The sequence below is a fragment of the Musa acuminata genome, chromosome BXJ2-5, assembly GCF_036884655.1.
Source record: "Musa acuminata AAA Group cultivar baxijiao chromosome BXJ2-5, Cavendish_Baxijiao_AAA, whole genome shotgun sequence".
NCBI lineage: Eukaryota > Viridiplantae > Streptophyta > Magnoliopsida > Zingiberales > Musaceae > Musa > Musa acuminata.
In genome coordinates this window covers 33,582,528-33,603,057 of record NC_088342.1, presented here as the reverse complement: position 1 = coordinate 33,603,057, position 20,530 = coordinate 33,582,528, and positions in this window count along the sequence as shown.

Genomic DNA, 20,530 nt, shown 5'->3' with positions numbered 1-20,530 from the left:
CATTCGTTAAAACCGGAGAGGTTTATTTAAAGTCAATCCCTTCTTTTTGAGTATAGCCCTTTGCCACAAGACGTGCATTATATCTCTCCACATTACCATTAGAATCCCCTTTGGTTTTAAAAATTCATTTACAACCAATAGGTTTCACTCCTTCTAGTAATGGGACAAGTTCTCAAACTTTATTGTCTTGTATGGACTTATACTCTTGATTCATTGCTTTAATCCACTTATCAGAATTGGAATCCTCTATGGCTTGACAGAAGTTGATTGGATCATCTTCCATCATATCACTACTTTTTTCATGTTCCCAGAGAAATACCATATAATCATATGAAATGACACTCCTCCTTACCCTAATGGATCATCACAAAGGTGCTAGCTCTTGTGGCATATGTTCTTATGGATGTTGAGTTTGATCCTCATGAATAATTTTCTTATACTATATGAGAGTTGAAATAACTATATCCTTTTGAGGTATTGAATTTACCACATCAGTGGCAACTATATAAATTGGATTAAATTGAACCAATTCTTCCTCAAACGTAAAGTCTTTAACCTTATTTCTCCCCCCAAACTCAATATCCTTGTAGCAATACTCGTCTCAAAAATATTTATTGATTTGGGATTATAAAATTTGTACCCCTTAGATCGTTCAGAATAACCAATAAAATAATTGCTTATTGTTTGGGGTTCCAATTTCTTTTCGTTAGGCCTGTAAAGCCTTGTCTTAGATAGACAACCTATGAAAGTGTCTTAGACTAGGCTTTCTTCCGGTCCAAAGCTCATAAGGTGTTTTTGTAGTTGCTTTAATTGGTACTCTATAAGAATGTAAGCTATAGTTTTTATTGCTTCTCTTCAGGGTGACTCTGGCAAAGTAGATTAAAAAATCATATTTCTTACTATGTCTTTAAGTATGCAGTTTCGTCTTTCAACTACACCATTCATGTTAGGTGACCTTGGCATTTTATACAGAGGGATAATTCCACACTCCTCTAAGCATAGAGCAAATGGTCCTCGACGTTATTCACTTGAGCCGTCATTTCTGTTGTAATATTCCCCTCCACGGTTAGATCTAATGCTTTATATATATATATATATATATATATATATATATTCACTGTTGAATTAGATGCGGTCATCAAATTTGTGATCAAGATCGTAGGATCATGTGATCCTACGGCCCAGATTGAGATTTGGAGCTGGACCTGACGTTTGAATCGGATACAAAGCTTGACTAGAATGGAGTTACGAGTTGACTTAGAGTCGGTCGATTCAACTTAAGCAAGTTGGGATATAAATGTTTTGAAAAAGAAATAACGTGTCACGGCCTTCTTGGTGGTGCGCGATTGTAGGCGAACCCTAGTGGAAATACCAATCTCCAGCTCCGCAAACGAGATCAGGAATCACGGCCCACGCTCTCCTCTCCTCTCCTCCCTCTCTCTCCACCATCCTAAATACTTCACTCCTCCCTCTCCCGCGCAGCCAACCCCTTATTCCCAATGACTTGATTGAAGACGGCGGGTTTCAAAGTTGGTGAGGAGGTGCCGATGAAGGAGGAGGACGAGTTTATGCTTTTAAGAAATTGCTTCCTCGAGACCTCCTCGACATTAATCTCGTTGATAAAAGGTTCTGGTTCGATTGAAGTGATATGGATTGTTGTTATTTTGGTTTGCTCTTCATGGTATTGTTCTGTTATCGAGTGATGAGGGTTTGTTCATTTTTGTTTTCATATCCTCGTTGCCAAGAAAATAGTTCTAAGACAGAGAGAGAGCGCCGACAAACATTTCAATTCGTGTCAAAACCGACGTAGACTAACTTACCAAAAATCGAAAGCTTAAAATAAATTAATTTTTTATAAATAAAATATTAATTTGATTATGTTGTTGTAAGCTCATTTACAAGATGAGTATTTGACCCTAAGGTTTTCTCCTTTGGCAAGTACCAAGAAAAATGGCGACGCACGGACGTGAGGGGATCATTAAAACGCACGGACGGACGTGAGGGGATCATTAAATCGCACGGACGTGAGGGGATCATTAAAACGCACGGACGTGAGGGGATCATTAAAACGCACGTCCGTGCGTCGCCACCAACAGCGAAATAGGAGCGGGCGAGGAACGTGAGGGGATCATTAAAACGCACGGACGTGAGGGGATCATTAAATCGCAACTACAGAGAGAAGCAGTGTAGAACGAGGAGGTCGAGGAGCAGTGACGGCCAGGACCGAAGAGCCAAGTAAGAATCCGCCATTTCCACCGTCTCTCTCTCTCACTCTCCCTGCCTCCGGGGGTGATATGGCGAGGGCGTCTCATGCTTAGTGTATGGCGAGGGCGTCTCATGCTTAGTGACGCGGTTGATATCGGATTCGGGGAGTGGCCTCCGGAGCCGTCGGATCCTGGTGGGGTTGCAGCCGCCGCCGTTCTCCCTGTAGTTGCGATTTAATGATCCCCTCACGTCCGTGCGTTTTAATGATCCCCTCACGTTCCTCGCCCGCTCCTATTTCGCTGTTGGTGGCGACGCACGGACGTGCGTTTTAATGATCCCCTCACGTCCGTGCGTTTTAATGATCCCCTCACGTCCGTGCGATTTAATGATCCCCTCACGTCCGTCCGTGCGTTTTAATGATCCCCTCACGTCCGTGCGTCACCATTTTGAGCGGAGAACGCACGGACGTGAGGGGATCATTAAAACGCACGTCCGTGCGTCGCCACCAACAGCGAAATAGGAGCGGGCGAGGAACGTGAGGGGATCATTAAAACGCACGGACGTGAGGGGATCATTAAATCGCAACTACAGGGAGAACGGCGGCGGCTGCAACCCCACCCGGATCCGACGGCTCCGGAGGCCACTCCCCGAATCCGATATCAACCGCGTCACTAAGCATGAGACGCCCTCGCCATATCACCCCCGGAGGCAGGGAGAGTGAGAGAGAGAGACGGTGGGGTTCGGATTGGGTATCGAATCGGCAATAAGGAAGGATGAGTTGTGTCGACTTTAATCGTCCCAACTAGCTAAAAGGTTGAGAAAATTTAAAACTGATCTGAGTCATGTATGAAACTAAGCAAATTAGATTTGGGTTTGGTTTGATTAGACCTGATAAGTTTTGATATATCCCATAGACAAAAATTTAGGACCTTAGTTAAGTCGATTCGAATACCTTCGTTCTAGTTATAAGACATAGTTTTGTTCTGGATTGACTCATCACGGATGACCTTTATTGGCCATCTATATAGATCAGACTGATCCAACACACATGCATATACAAATAAATATTAGGTTTGGGTATCGAATTGAGGTTGAACCCAGATTGGGTCGGTGGGGTTCGGATTGAACCCAACCGCCGCTGCAGCTCTCAGGCTTATGGTCATCCACGTCTCCCATCGACAAGAATCCACGGACGAGGTTCCCTTACCTTTGCATCTTCTATATTGACGAGACCACTCTCATATCAATTTGAGACGCGCAACGCGGTCAATTGGCGTCCACGAGGCTGTCTATAATTATCATTCTTCGGTGTGATACGATGCGCTCGAGATGGGCCATATGAAGATGCAGCCAAAATTTTTTTACCGTTAGATTTACCAATCACACGAATCTCGATGCAATCACGCTGGCTTATACCCACTTCGATAGGATGCGCTCGACCTCACTGTATTGTTCCCTGGAAATACTTTTATGCACTTTAGCCCGGTACCTTACAAGCTACTCGCATTGTTATTGAAATCTTATGAACGGGGCCATTCTGGGTGGGCCATTGATGCGCTGGTATCTGCGCGGGTAACAATTTTGCATTCATGGGAATCGCTACAGATATGCCTCTCTTGTCCTCGTCTGCCTCTCCTTTCTCCGTTTCCATTTACCTCTTTATCTGTTGGTCGGAGAGGGGACCGCGAGATCCGCTTCTTCTCCATCGCCACCGCGAGATCCGCTTCTTCTCCATCGCCGCCGCCGCCTCTCTCCTCTCTCCTCTCTCACGGGGTTTCGTCGTTGCCTTCTAATCTGAGGTAGTTGTCGTGCTTGCCCTCTTGTGTTATTGGGTTTCTTCTACTTGTTTGTCTCAGAGGATGCAACCCTAGGTGTTGAATCGTCCTCGTGTGGTTAGATTCCCTTTATTGGGTTTTTTCTGGCTATGTTCTTGGATTGTTGTTTCTGCTTGCAACATCTTGTTAGTATTTTATTTTCTTGTCCTTGATTATTTGGTTGTTTCTTGGAAATCTAGGTTTTCATTTAATTGTACGCCTTTATAGCTTGCGAGTAGAATTAGCGCATAAGTTTAGGTAATATTGAGCTGAAATTGTCGCTATGCACATGATTGCTTCCAAATCTCCTTAAATGGTATCGTAATATAATACGAGAGATTAAATGGTGTGCAAATTTATATGAAATAAGGGTAATAGTTGGTGAATAATGTTTTTGATTCAATTTGTCTTAATAAATTAATTGATGTGGGATCTTTCAAGCTTATTATTACCTACCTAATTTTCTTTTTATATCTTATTTTTTGTCTGTTAGTTCGTTTCAGAATTTTTTGCCCTGGTACATGCTGTATGAGTGATTATATTACAATGAATTAGAATATCATTGACACCTTTTCAATTTTCCTATCCATCATTTAATTTTTCGACTCTGGAACATTGATGCACCTCATTTCCTTATGCATCGATTCCTTCACAATTTAATTGTTTCTTTTTTGCTGTCTTTAACTTGCTAGAAGGTATGATCCTTTCTAGATTCAAGATTAAATAAAAAAAGCAGCAGCATTAATTTGTTGTCTTTGATTGATAGATATGCACTAGGAACTCATATTTATAATGTTTATCACAAGGGACAAGACATTTAATTTAGATCGACTAGTAGAGGGACTCATCATAAGAATCGAAGGATATCTGAAGCTGGTCCTTTTTATGATTCAGTACTGTACTGTTAGCTACTTTATATTATTCAGAACTATTGATAATGATACGACTTTATAAGGAACTCCCATGTAATACGATTTATACATTTGTACACATGCAAGTGGATTGCTATGGAAGACGAAATTCCTATTTCGTGATAAGAATTTTTTATGATTGTGACAGATTATACTTTACTGGACAAACACTATAATGATATATATATATATGTATATATATATATATATATATATATATATATATATATATATATATATATATATATATATATATATATATATATATATATATATATATATATATATATATATATATATATATATATATATATATTCACTGTTGAATTAGATGCGGTCATCAAATTTGTGATCAAGATCGTAGGATCATGTGATCCTACGGCCCAGATTGAGATTTGGAGCTGGACCTGACGTTTGAATCGGATACAAAGCTTGACTAGAATGGAGTTACGAGTTGACTTAGAGTCGGTCGATTCAACTTAAGCAAGTTGGGATATAAATGTTTTGAAAAAGAAATAACGTGTCACGGCCTTCTTGGTGGTGCGCGATTGTAGGCGAACCCTAGTGGAAATACCAATCTCCAGCTCCGCAAACGAGATCAGGAATCACGGCCCACGCTCTCCTCTCCTCTCCTCCCTCTCTCTCCACCATCCTAAATACTTCACTCCTCCCTCTCCCGCGCAGCCAACCCCTTATTCCCAATGACTTGATTGAAGACGGCGGGTTTCAAAGTTGGTGAGGAGGTGCCGATGAAGGAGGAGGACGAGTTTATGCTTTTAAGAAATTGCTTCCTTGAGACCTCCTCGACATTAATCTCGTTGATGAAAGGTTCTGGTTCTTTTCAAGTGATATGGATTGTTGTTATTTTGGTTTGCTCTTCATGGTATTGTTCTGTTATCGAGTGATGAGGGTTTGTTCATTTTTGTTTTCATATCCTCGTTGCCAAGAAAATAGTTATAAGACAGAGAGAGAGCGCCGACAAACATTTCAATTCGTGTCAAAACCGACGTAGACTAACTTACCAAAAATCGAAAGCTTAAAATAAATTAATTTTTTATAAATAAAATATTAATTTGATTATGTTGTTGTAAGCTCATTTACAAGATGAGTATTTGACCCTAAGGTTTTCTCCTTTGGCAAGTACCAAGAAAAATGGCGACGCACGGACGTGAGGGGATCATTAAAACGCACGGACGGACGTGAGGGGATCATTAAATCGCACGGACGTGAGGGGATCATTAAAACGCACGGACGTGAGGGGATCATTAAAACGCACGTCCGTGCGTCGCCACCAACAGCGAAATAGGAGCGGGCGAGGAACGTGAGGGGATCATTAAAACGCACGGACGTGAGGGGATCATTAAATCGCAACTACAGAGAGAAGCAGTGTAGAACGAGGAGGTCGAGGAGCAGTGACGGCCAGGACCGAAGAGCCAAGTAAGAATCCGCCATTTCCACCGTCTCTCTCTCTCACTCTCCCTGCCTCCGGGGGTGATATGGCGAGGGCGTCTCATGCTTAGTGACGCGGTTGATATCGGATTCGGGGAGTGGCCTCCGGAGCCGTCGGATCCTGGTGGGGTTGCAGCCGCCGCCGTTCTCCCTGTAGTTGCGATTTAATGATCCCCTCACGTCCGTGCGTTTTAATGATCCCCTCACGTTCCTCGCCCGCTCCTATTTCGCTGTTGGTGGCGACGCACGGACGTGCGTTTTAATGATCCCCTCACGTCCGTGCGTTTTAATGATCCCCTCACGTCCGTGCGATTTAATGATCCCCTCACGTCCGTCCGTGCGTTTTAATGATCCCCTCACGTCCGTGCGTCACCATTTTGAGCGGAGAACGCACGGACGTGAGGGGATCATTAAAACGCACGGACGTGAGGGGATCATTAAAACGCACGTCCGTGCGTCGCCACCAACAGCGAAATAGGAGAGGGCGAGGAACGTGAGGGGATAATTAAAACGCACGGACGTGAGGGGATCATTAAATCGCAACTACAGGGAGAACGGCGGCGGCTGCAACCCCACCCGGATCCGACGGCTCCGGAGGCCACTCCCCGAATCCGATATCAACCGCGTCACTAAGCATGAGACGCCCTCGCCATATCACCCCCGGAGGCAGGGAGAGTGAGAGAGAGAGACGGTGGAAATGGCGGATTCTTACTTGGCTCTTCGGTCCTGGCCGTCACTGCTCCTCGACCTCCTCGTTCTACACTGCTTCTCTCTGTAGTTGCGATTTAATGATCCCCTCACGTCCGTGCGTCGCCACCAACAGCGAAATAGGAGCGGGCGAGGAAGACGAGATCGAGAGACGGAGCTTCACTCGTCCCACCCAGTTGTCCCGCTCGTCGAAAACCCCTACCTTTGCTCCTCAGGCGATCGATCCCGTCGTCGGGCCCTGCCCCCAGGTTTGCCTCCACTCCTTTCTCCTACCCCGTTCCTATTGCGACGCATTGATATGCTCTTGTTTCTTTTGCTATGGAGCTCGTCTCGATTTCCGTTTAATTGCTCAGGGTTGTATTTGTTCTGCGTGGATTCTCGGTTCTATTTGGATTACGCCTTTTCTTCTATGTTTCTCGTGAGGTTCATCGTGGCGGATCCTCTTGGGAAATCTCAATTAGGGTTTGGATTGTGGGGGCGTGGGGCTTTAATTTGATTAATTATGTTATTTGGATTGTTGATTGCTCGAATTTGGATGGTGAATCACGGGAAGTGCCATTGTGTAACATTTATTTATGTTTTGTAGATAAGAGTTTTTGGTCCTTCCGCAGCTACTCAAGTGCTCGGCCTATTGTCAGAGCTGGAATGGAGGGCATAAATGGTATATAAACTTGGTCTTGTTTTTCATTGTTTAGCTATAAGTTGTTGTCAACTTGTTGTCAAAGCTTTGGGAGTTGAGATGCATTAAAGAGAGTTTGCAATTTTGTTACAAGCATTGATTGAAAAGGCGCTAGGTGCCAAAAGGTGCTAAGGTCCAAAAACGTCCGAGGTGCTAGGCGTTCGTCTGAGTGAAGCGAGACGCTAAAATATAAAAATATATAATATAATTAATAAATATATTTATTTAAATAAAAATATATCATTTATTCTGAAACCTAATAATAATTTTAAATAAATAAAAATTAATAGTATTAAAATCAAAATAATATATTATTAATCTAATAAATAAAAATACTATTACTAGTATATAGTTAGTAGCAAGGTCTATCATACCGAAGCGTACCATCCGTACCCGGCGGTACGTACCGATCCGATAGGTTACCGGTATGCGGATCGCCCGATACCGCTACAGTGCTACAGTATGAAAAAAGTATAAAATTGTTCGGTACGCCCTGATGTACCGCCCGGTACACCGGTACCGTACCGTACCGTACCGAGCTCGGGTCGAAACGCCTGTACGGTACGGTACGACGAACCTTGGTTAGTAGCATATTGTTAATATATTGATAACAGTATACTATTGAAGTAAGAAGAGTGTGAGTAAGAGGAAGACTGAGGCTACTGACTGAGAGCAGCGGCAGCGGTAGCAACGAGAAGCGATAGTGGCAGCGGCAGCGGTAGCGGCGAGCGATGGCAACGGGAGCGGCGACAGTGGCAACGACAGTGGTAGTAACGAGTAGCGGGAGTAGGAGCGGCGAGCGGCGATAGTGGCAGCAGCAGCAGTAGTAGCGAGCAGAGGCAGCGGGAGCGGCAACAGTGTCAACGGGAGCAGGAGTGGCGAGCGACGATAGTGGCAGCGACAGCAGTAACAGCGAGTAGTGGCAGCGGGAGCGGCGATAGTGGCAGCGGTAGCAGCGAGCAGGGGGGAGCGAGAGCGGGAGCGGCGAGCGACGACAGTGGCAGCGGCAGCGAGAGCAAGAGCGACGAGCGACGATAGTGGCAGCGATAGCGGTAGCAGTGGCAGCGGCAGTGGGAGTGGAAGTGGCGAGCGGGGTTAGAGTTGGGGAAGTCGTGAGAAGAAGGCTGATATCGGTGCTTTAGTTGGTTCGATTGGACCAACTAAAGCACCGGAGATTGAACCAGACCTAAAACGTTGGTTCGGTCGCTGGGTTTAACCCGGGTGCTCGCCCGACGCCTGGGCTCGGGCGAGCGCCCAAGCGACGCGCTTCGGGCCTCCCCTCGCTTAGGAAGATGAACTTGACTTCGATATTTTCTGTTTCTATATCACTTTATTTCAATGCTTGGCAACACTAATATATCTAAGCTTGCATGCTGCTTTACTTCACTTAAGAGGTATATCTTTTAGAAAGCTTTAATCTGATTTTGGATTCCAATTTTAGGCTGCAGTACACTAGAAACTTGTTATGGACTGCTAACAATCTTGACATGTTTATGTTTTATCAATGAAATCAACCATAAAATTGCTTTTATTTTCATATACAACAGTTCTTAACTCTGAAAATAAAAAGTATGTAATGTCAGCAGTAGGTTGACATAAAGGAAAACTTGCATATACCTCCATAGTATAATAGCAAGAAATAATGTGTGAAGAATAGGGTTTCAGTTTCCTCACCTTCTTAACCATTTGCATTTGCAAACATGGGATAATAGTGATGGACTATTCAACTCTACTATGCAACTCTAACAATTGTGACTTGTCTGTATATATTGTGCAATTGTGACTTCACGCAAGATGCACAAGATGACACAGGAGAGTTCAAGAATGAAGATATAAAGATATCTTGATGTATTTTTTTTCGAGATGATGTGGAATTTATAATTGTCTCACTTTGATATTGATTTTTGGATAAAATAAAGATTGTAATGTGAAGTTTCAAATATCAATAATTTTATCTTGAATTTATGAAAAAGTTTTGGTATGATTTTGAAATTATTAAAAATTGATAGGTAATTAATAAAATTATTATTGACAGTATAGTGACACTCAAATAATCCATTACTAATTTTTTTTATATTTTAGTGACAGGTCAAGCCATCACTAAATTATTATTATCTTTTCCATTTAATCAGTAAGAGTTAATTATATTGTCACTAAAATTGTTAGTCAATTCTTTTAGTGACAGAAGTGTTCATAACCAATTGTTGTCACAGAAATATTAATTTATCAATTTATTTATTTTTAGCGATAGAATTTAATGTTTTAGCTACAAATATAAACTATCACTAAAAACTATAATTTAATGACATATGTGTCTTTTTTTGTTACTAAAACTTTTAGCCACGAGATCTATGCTGACGGAAGCTAGTGATGGCTCATTTTGCACTAATTCTTTTAGTGACAACTTTTGTTCATGGTTAATAACTATTTTTCTTATAGTGTAGGGGGCATGTGACCTGTATGTGTGCCAATATCTCAAGGAGCAGAGGAAACCAATGGCCTCGATCGCTTCCTCGACATGGCACCACCCCACCCCCCTATTCCGATCGATTTCGATCAGCGTTGGCTTGGCTGTGCCGACGACCAATCGGGCAACGCTTCTCAACTTTAATCCATGGACCAAAGAGGTCCAGCTCTAAGTGAGAAGACCCAACCTCCCTTAGGGTAATAGAGCCATCTAAATCGGAAGGGGGTTGCTCCACACCCTTTTGGGGGTCGGCCTTGTGAGAAGAGTCCAGAAAAACAAGGGAGGAAGTCAAAGAAGTCATCGAAACTAGAGGGCAAATCCACTTTATGACCCACACAACTATACTTGAAACACACCAAAGGTAAATTCTCATATGAAACAGTTTGGAAAATTCCTTTCTTTAGGTGACCCAGTCATACTGCTTATGGGGTTTTGAAAGATCGATTTCTATACTAACCTTACATATCGACCCCTTTCAAACGAGAAAGAACATTCATCATTCTTTAGGGGACGACCTAGGAGAGAACCAAGATTAATAACACATTCTGTTCCAGTACTCCAAAGGAAGATTGACGAACTACACCTAGATAGGGACAGATGAGATCCTCTCTGTGAGAGGCTGGAAATTAGCTTTCTTGGGCATCAGATACAAAACCTCCCCTCGAATGGTCCATGGTCCCTCGGTGAGGATGCGAACAACCTCCGCTTTAGAAAAAAATTGAAAGCAAAAAAAAACCTTAAGCCAAATTGATCACTTGGGACACCAAAGAACATTTCCATTAGTGAGAAACCACATATTTCAGGAAATCCAAAGTCGAAGTCGGAGGAAATGATTGATCAAACTAGATATTCAAGGTTTTTGCCATTCATGAGGAGTTTTTTCGTCAAATTCGATGAAATCCTTAGAAGCATCATAGATCCGGTTAAACAAAGAAGAAGATAGTAGTGAACTTGCATCTGGCCCATATGAAGGACCAATTAACATCAATGCCTAAGAGATGCTCTTTCCAGTGAAAGGGCCATCCAATTGGCTCTTCTTGGAAGGCGGAGGGGCATTGGAAGGATCCCGATGGAGTGGCCCATTTTTCTTGGTACTTGCCAAAGGAGAAAACCTTAGGGGTCTGGCTTGGCATCACTCCAGGAACCCTAACTGAAGGGATCGACACCACAGAAGAAGATGATGACACCCTAGGGAGGGGAACAACAATGGATGCAAGGAGAGAGCCAAGTAGGGGATGTGAAGCCAGTAGTTGGGGGCGGGGGGGGGGTGGGGAAGGGTGTGGTTGGGTCGCATCAAAGGTGGAATTAAGGAGGGAGAAGGCAATGGGGTTGTCCTTATCGCCTTAGAAACCCAGAGCTTCTCTCTCTAAGGAAAGAAGAGAGTTCCCTACTCTCTCACAAATTTATTTAATGCATTACAATCGACCATATCTTGTTCAGAACTTCACGGTTAGCCCCCAATTCCCTTCTCGCACTTTTCTAGTTCGAAAACCCTAAAGAAGATGCAGTGCAAGATTCTTTTCCGCCATCAATCTGGTCCTCATGATTAATCTAGGACTATGTGTTTTTGCTGCTTATCGATCCGATTGATGTGATTCTCCCGATAAGCTCTAACTCTGATGGCTGCCCTCCCTCCGCAAGCGGACAACTTCTAGATCACCCTTGTTCTTTCCCTCAGTGAGCTTTTTTTTTCCTCATAAATTTGATACTTTTGGTCATATTTTTATATGAAAAAGGTTTACTTGGTGGAATTGGTGGCACCTGCTATTTCTATTCTTCTGTTTCTCTTTGGAACAAATTGATTTATTTGTAGGACATGCTTAGATCATCACAAGAGGATGAAGGTAAAAAGTTTGCTATGAGGTTTGTTACCAATACTAGATATTTGCAAAGTTTTTAGCATTGTGGTGAGGCACTGCGGTTATATCTCTGAGACTTATGTGATGGTATATTTAATTTTGAAGTGTTCAATATTGGTTGGCATGTAGGACGAGCAACAACAAATTACTTTCATAGTGGAGGAATAGAAAGAGAAAAGTGAAAGATAATAACTAAAAATAATAAGCAAATGTATAACTATCCAATTGGCTCAAAGATAACACTCCTAGGATAGAAGTCTTGCACCTCCGCATGCCTCACAAGGTGGGAAAGGAAAAAAACTTGATTCATGGATCCTTTTTTTATTCATACATTACAATGTTATAGCCCATTTTTATATGCTCAAGTATAAGAATAAAAAGAAAATTACAGAAATTTAAAAAATTACAATCGCATCAAATCAAATATATGATATCTTGTTCTTCGTTTCTGATTTGATTTGAGAAATAGTCTTCCTCTCTTCATGATATTTTTGATTGATAATCTTTCATCTTTATAGAGATGAATCTTTAAGATATTCAATCAAGATTTGTAATTTTCAATAATATGATTTCTTTTTTGTTGTATTTTTTCTTTCTTTTTCTCCTCGTTGAGTAGATATTTTCATGTTATTACATATGTAAAATATCTCTAAACAAATTAAATTTAATTTATTAATAAATTAATTTAATTGCTCATGCATCATATTGTTTTACTGTTTCTTTTTCATTTCTGCTATTGAGCGAGCATGCACATGTGGAGATTTTGGAATCGAATGAATTGTTCCTTTAAAGTCAGAGACGATTGAATTTGATTGGCCTAGATGCATGCATAGCAATTCATGTGCAGAGTATAGTTTCATCAAAACTAAAATTTTAATTTCATTCTTCCTCAAATTAGTGACTATATTATGGATATATTAGATGACATTTTGGTCTCTTTGGTGTTTATGTAGCATTTACATGATGCCTTTTGTGGAAGTTGTATGATATACTGCCATGGTTGTTTTGACCAAATACAAAGTTTAATATGCTAATGAGTTAGTTTTAGTTCCAGAGCATGCTTCTGATGATTCTTGGTGTGATGATGGGCTTCTGAATGAAATCTCAGATGCTGACTTAAACAGAGAACAGAAGAGGCGTTATGATCAATTTTATACAGTATCCTTGCAATCTATAAATGATATGCATATCCTTTGTCCAAAACTCTTCATAGTAAAACTTTTAGGGCTTTAAACTTGAGGATGTATCATATGGAACCCTTGACAAAAGTTTATATGGGTTATCGAGATGGTATATCTGCAGGAAAGGAAGCTTCTGCCCAAGAGGGCTTCAACATTGGGTTTAAGCAATCTGCAAGCAGTGGTTACAAATGGGGAATTGTTAGAGGCATCACAAGGTGAAAAGTGATAGTATTTACTGATCTCTTTCTGCAGAAGAATTTTGGTATCTTATTTTTCCTACATTATTTCGTAGTGCATTTGTAAACCTCCCAGATCAATTCAAAGAAAAGTTAGTTAAGAAGCTTGAAGACAGATGCACGTTTCAAAGTCTTTACAAGCCCGTTCAAGAGATTTCCACGGACGATGCTCTGAGAATGTATCACTTTCAACTACAACAAGAAAATAAACAATCTCATCAAAGATCAAAAGCGACAGTATCATCGGCAATCGAAGATTTTGACTGCAATAAGTTAGACTTCTTTTTCAAGGAGCTTATGTTACTTGTAAGTGAGTCTTCTGAAATCAAAGCAAGTGTTGATGTTGTAAAAGGAGAGGAAGAAGAATGACCTTGATGTTGAAGTACTTGGAGGGATCGTTCAAATTCACTTACGTCTGAATTTTCTGGACAGATTGTAATTTTTTGATGGCCTCAGATTGCAATGAAAAGAACTGAACCATTGCTCCATTGCAGCATAATATATTTTGAGATTTTGCTTCAGAAAAATAGGTTCCAAATTTCAGAGTATTGACTATTCTTCCACTGGAACTGTGCCGTCATTTTTGGGAACGTTGAAAGCACTCATGGTTTGATAATAATCTCCTTCCGAAATGCAATACTTTTTCATTGTGTTTGATGTTGAGCATGGCCTTTCTTTTTCCTCCTAGTTTTGCACACTGTAAATATAAGCATAAGATGCTTCTCCAACAATAACGATAGAATCTGATGAGAGGTTAATCAAGTAGCACTATATTGAAATGAATGAGATACTATTTTCAAACTAATACAAACAACTCTTACACTTTTTTCTTTCCTTTTTTCTGAATAAATTTCTACTTTCAGAATGCATTTACTTCAGCTTTAAATTAACATCGTATTTCATTAATTAGATTTTTTTTTACACTAAGTTAAAGTCATATGGTTGAGTTTTTCTGATCTTTCTTATGTATTTAGCAAGTCAATTCAATAGCCATAAATTTTTGATTTGCCAAATAAATCAGCAATTACCAACTTAACTCTCTTTGACCTTTAATTAATTGTAATCTTAGATGTCTAAGCATATTACAACTATGTCATGCTCCACAATATAGTATTTGTATAAATTATAAATTATAAATTATAAACTATAAGTCTCATTAAATGTATTCATGTGTATAATTCTAGATTAATTATATATTATTTTTATAATTAATTATTATTTTTGAATGTGTCGGAGAATATTAAATCATATTGTCTTAGCATCTAGTAAAATCGGAGTCAGAATATCCAATGATCTTCAAATGGTCTGATCTCCCATATGATCTTTTGTTCTCTTTAAATATCTCATGACTCTTTTAGCTACATTCCAATGATTCATTCCATGATTGCTTAAGTATCTATCTAACATTCCAACAATGTACATTATATCTTGACGCGTACAAACCTGTGCATACATTAGACTCCCTAAAGCTAATGCATAGGAAATCTTCTGCATTTCTTAAGTTTCCAGATTTTTTTTAAGGCACTAATTGAGACTGAACTTGTCTCTCTTTGTGATAGGGGTGTCTCCTGGTTTACAATCCTATATGCTAAACCTTTTGAGTAATTTATCGATATAGTTCCTTTGTAATAATCCTAGAATACCTCGCGATCTATCTCGGTGTATCTGGATTCCTAATACAAAAGGGGCATCACCAAGATCTTTCATCTCAAAATTTCTAGATAAAAATCTCTTGGTTTCGTGCAATATGTCTATATCATTAGTGGCAAGCAGAATGTCATCCATATAAAATATTAGTAAAATAAATTTGCTCCCACTGAATTTATGATACATGCAATCATCAACAACATTCATCTTAAAACCAAATGAGATAATTACTTGATGAAATTTGTGATACTACTAAAAGGATGTTTGTTTTGTTAGGATCGAAATCGGCACTAAGAGGGGGGGAGTGTGAATTAGTGCTTACGATAAAAATTACATCGATTCGAAAATTTCGTTCGATAAAATCATATTGGAAATATGTTTAACTCGAAAACGTTCATAAAAATGTAATGAGCAAGTAAAGCAGTTTGCAATAAAGGTAAAAAACAAAATATAAATACAAACTAAGTTTTATAGTGGTTCGATCATCGTGACCTGCATCCACTCCTGATTCCTCTTCACTCAAGGCCATCGGCTTTCACTATCGATCTTCTTTCAACGGAGGAAGATCAACTATCCTTTTACACCCATTTTCTCCTTTTCACCGGTTTAGGAGATAACCTTTACAACCTCACCTCTCTCTTAAACTTCATATATAATACTGAGAGCTTGAGACGAGTTTTTATAATATTACTATAGCATTTTTCTTTTCTTTAACTCACAATTGATGTGTTTACTGAGTAAGGATGAGTAGGGCTTTTTTAGGCCCCAAATGAATTCAAATTTAGGGACCAAATGATCTCATCTTGGGTTTTCGGGGTACTAGCAATACCACCGCCTGCTAGTTTGAGACTAGGTGGTACCATCGCCTAACACAGTCTGGGAGATTGTATCTGAGCAATATTATCACCTAAACTGGCAGTGTCACAGCTTGGGCCAACTATGGGTCACTAATTGGGCCTTCCACTTGGCCCAAAATAACCCCAATTCAGGCCGAGTTAACCCATAATTGAGTTGGTCTAATTACATTCTAAACAATCCAATTAGAACTAAAACTACTTCGATCTAGACAAATTATTATAAGTAAGAATTCTAAGTTATCCAACATGTCATTGGTTCATCCGATGCTTCACCCGAACCTTCGGCATATCGTCCTCTCTTATGATGTATTGCCCAATCGACATGTTGATATCCGCAACACCCGATCTCCTTAGTGCAATGTCTGATCCTTTTGGCCCGATGCTCGAACTCATGGCACGAAGCCTTCTGCTGATATGTCGACCATTCCTCCGGTCCGACATCCAATCTTCTGACATGTTCCATTTTAGCCCAACTTTTGATTCCACCGCTTTAATCAATTTATCTTTCCTGATTGAATATAGTCCTACGTCACTTAAATGTACATTAGATCGTAAACTCATTAATTGATTTCATCGTCAAAATCCAAGATTCAATATGTTTTATCTCATAGATAGATTTTATCAATTTACATATTATTTTCTTTAGGTTCTTTTGATACAAAGTATTCTGGTTGTACCATATAAATTATTTCATCAATATTTCCATTGAGAATTGTTATTTTGACATCCATCTAAAAGAGCTCCAAATCAAAATGTGTGGCTAAAGCCATAATTATTCTAAAAGAGTCATTCGTTAAAACCGGAGAGGTTTATTTAAAGTCAATCCCTTCTTTTTGAGTATAGCCCTTTGCCACAAGACGTGCATTATATCTCTCCACATTACCATTAGAATCCCCTTTGGTTTTAAAAATTCATTTACAACCAATAGGTTTCACTCCTTCTAGTAATGGGACAAGTTCTCAAACTTTATTGTCTTGTATGGACTTATACTCTTGATTCATTGCTTTAATCCACTTATCAGAATTGGAATCCTCTATGGCTTGACAGAAGTTGATTGGATCATCTTCCATCATATCACTACTTTTTTCATGTTCCCAGAGAAATACCATATAATCATATGAAATGACACTCCTCCTTACCCTAATGGATCATCACAAAGGTGCTAGCTCTTGTGGCATATGTTCTTATGGATGTTGAGTTTGATCCTCATGAATAATTTTCTTATACTATATGAGAGTTGAAATAACTATATCCTTTTGAGGTATTGAATTTACCACATCAGTGGCAACTATATAAATTGGATTAAATTGAACCAATTCTTCCTCAAACGTAAAGTCTTTAACCTTATTTCTCCCCCCAAACTCAATATCCTTGTAGCAATACTCGTCTCAAAAATATTTATTGATTTGGGATTATAAAATTTGTACCCCTTAGATCGTTCAGAATAACCAATAAAATAATTGCTTATTGTTTGGGGTTCCAATTTCTTTTCGTTAGGCCTGTAAAGCCTTGTCTTAGATAGACAACCTATGAAAGTGTCTTAGACTAGGCTTTCTTCCGGTCCAAAGCTCATAAGGTGTTTTTGTAGTTGCTTTAATTGGTACTCTATAAGAATGTAAGCTATAGTTTTTATTGCTTCTCTTCAGGGTGACTCTGGCAAAGTAGATTAAAAAATCATATTTCTTACTATGTCTTTAAGTATGCAGTTTCGTCTTTCAACTACACCATTCATGTTAGGTGACCTTGGCATTTTATACAGAGGGATAATTCCACACTCCTCTAAGCATAGAGCAAATGGTCCTCGACGTTATTCACTTGAGCCGTCATTTCTGTTGTAATATTCCCCTCCACGGTTAGATCTAATGCTTTATATATATATATATATATATATTCACTGTTGAATTAGATGCGGTCATCAAATTTGTGATCAAGATCGTAGGATCATGTGATCCTACGGCCCAGATTGAGATTTGGAGCTGGACCTGACGTTTGAATCGGATACAAAGCTTGACTAGAATGGAGTTACGAGTTGACTTAGAGTCGGTCGATTCAACTTAAGCAAGTTGGGATATAAATGTTTTGAAAAAGAAATAACGTGTCACGGCCTTCTTGGTGGTGCGCGATTGTAGGCGAACCCTAGTGGAAATACCAATCTCCAGCTCCGCAAACGAGATCAGGAATCACGGCCCACGCTCTCCTCTCCTCTCCTCCCTCTCTCTCCACCATCCTAAATACTTCACTCCTCCCTCTCCCGCGCAGCCAACCCCTTATTCCCAATGACTTGATTGAAGACGGCGGGTTTCAAAGTTGGTGAGGAGGTGCCGATGAAGGAGGAGGACGAGTTTATGCTTTTAAGAAATTGCTTCCTCGAGACCTCCTCGACATTAATCTCGTTGATGAAAGGTTCTGGTTCGATTCAAGTGATATGGATTGTTTTTATTTTGGTTTGCTCTTCATGGTATTGTTCTGTTATCGAGTGATGAGGGTTTGTTCATTTTTGTTTTCATATCCTCGTTGCCAAGAAAATAGTTCTAAGACAGAGAGAGAGCGCCGACAAACATTTCAATTCGTGTCAAAACCGACGTAGACTAACTTACCAAAAATCGAAAGCTTAAAATAAATTAATTTTTTATAAATAAAATATTAATTTGATTATGTTGTTGTAAGCTCATTTACAAGATGAGTATTTGACCCTAAGGTTTTCTCCTTTGGCAAGTACCAAGAAAAATGGCGACGCACGGACGTGAGGGGATCATTAAAACGCACGGACGGACGTGAGGGGATCATTAAATCGCACGGACGTGAGGGGATCATTAAAATGCACGGACGTGAGGGGATCATTAAAACGCACGTCCGTGCGTCGCCACCAACAGCGAAATAGGAGCGGGCGAGGAACGTGAGGGGATCATTAAAACGCACGGACGTGAGGGGATCATTAAATCGCAACTACAGAGAGAAGCAGTGTAGAACGAAGAGGTCGAGGAGCAGTGACGGCCAGGACCGAAGAGCCAAGTAAGAATCCGCCATTTCCACCGTCTCTCTCTCTCACTCTCCCTGCCTCCGGGGGTGATATGGCGAGGGCGTCTCATGCTTAGTGACGCGGTTGATATCGGATTCGGGGAGTGGCCTCCGGAGCCGTCGGATCCGGGTGGGGTTGCAGCCGCCGCCGTTCTCCCTGTAGTTGCGATTTAATGATCCCCTCACATCCGTGCGTTTTAATGATCCCCTCACGTTCCTCGCCCGCTCCTATTTCGCTGTTGGTGGCGACGCACGGACGTGCGTTTTAATGATCCCCTCACGTCCGTGCGTTTTAATGATCCCCTCACGTCCGTGCGATTTAATGATCCCCTCACGTCCGTCCGTGCGTTTTAATGATCCCCTCACGTCCGTGCGTCGCCATTTTGAGCGGAGAACGCACGGACGTGAGGGGATCATTAAAACGCACGGACGTGAGGGGATCATTAAAACGCACGTCCGTGCGTCGCCACCAACAGCGAAATAGGAGCGGGCGAGGAACGTGAGGGGATCATTAAAACGCACGGACGTGAGGGGATCATTAAATCGCAACTACAGGGAGAACGGCGGCGGCTGCAACCCCACCCGGATCCGACGGCTCCGGAGGCCACTCCCCGAATCCGATATCAACCGCGTCACTAAGCATGAGACGCCCTCGCCATATCACCCCCGGAGGCAGGGAGAGTGAGAGAGAGAGACGGTGGAAATGGCGGATTCTTACTTGGCTCTTCGGTCCTGGCCGTCACTGCTCCTCGACCTCCTCGTTCTACACTGCTTCTCTCTGTAGTTGCGATTTAATGATCCCCTCACGTCCGTGCGTCGCCACCAACAGCGAAATAGGAGCGGGCGAGGGAGACGAGATCGAGAGACGGAGCTTCACTCGTCCCACCCAGTTGTCCCGCTGGTCGAAAACCCCTACCTTTGCTCCTCAGGCGATCGATCCCGTCGTCGGGCCCTGCCCCCAGGTTTGCCTCCACTCCTTTCTCCTACCCCGTTCCTATTGCGACGCATTGATATGCTCTTGTTTCTTTTGCTATGGAGCTCGTCTCGATTTCCGTTTAATTGCTCAGGGTTGTATTTGTTCTGCGTGGATTCTCGGTTCTATTTGGATTACGCCTTTTCTTCTATGTTTCTCGTGAGGTTCATCGTGGCGGATCCTCTTGGGAAATCTCAATTAGGGTTTGGATTGTGGGGGCGTGGGGCTTTAATTTGATTAATTATGTTATTTGGATTGTTGATTGCTCGAATTTGGATGGTGAATCACGGGAAGTGCCATTGTGTAACATTTATTTATGTTTTGTAGATAAGAGTTTTTGGTCCTTCCGCAGCTACTCAAGTGCTCGGCCTATTGTCAGAGCTGGAATGGAGGGCATAAATGGTATATAAACTTGGTCTTGTTTTTCATTGTTTAGCTATAAGTTGTTGTCAACTTGTTGTCAAAGCTTTGGGAGTTGAGATGCATTAAAGAGAGTTTGCAATTTTGTTACAAGCATTGATTGAAA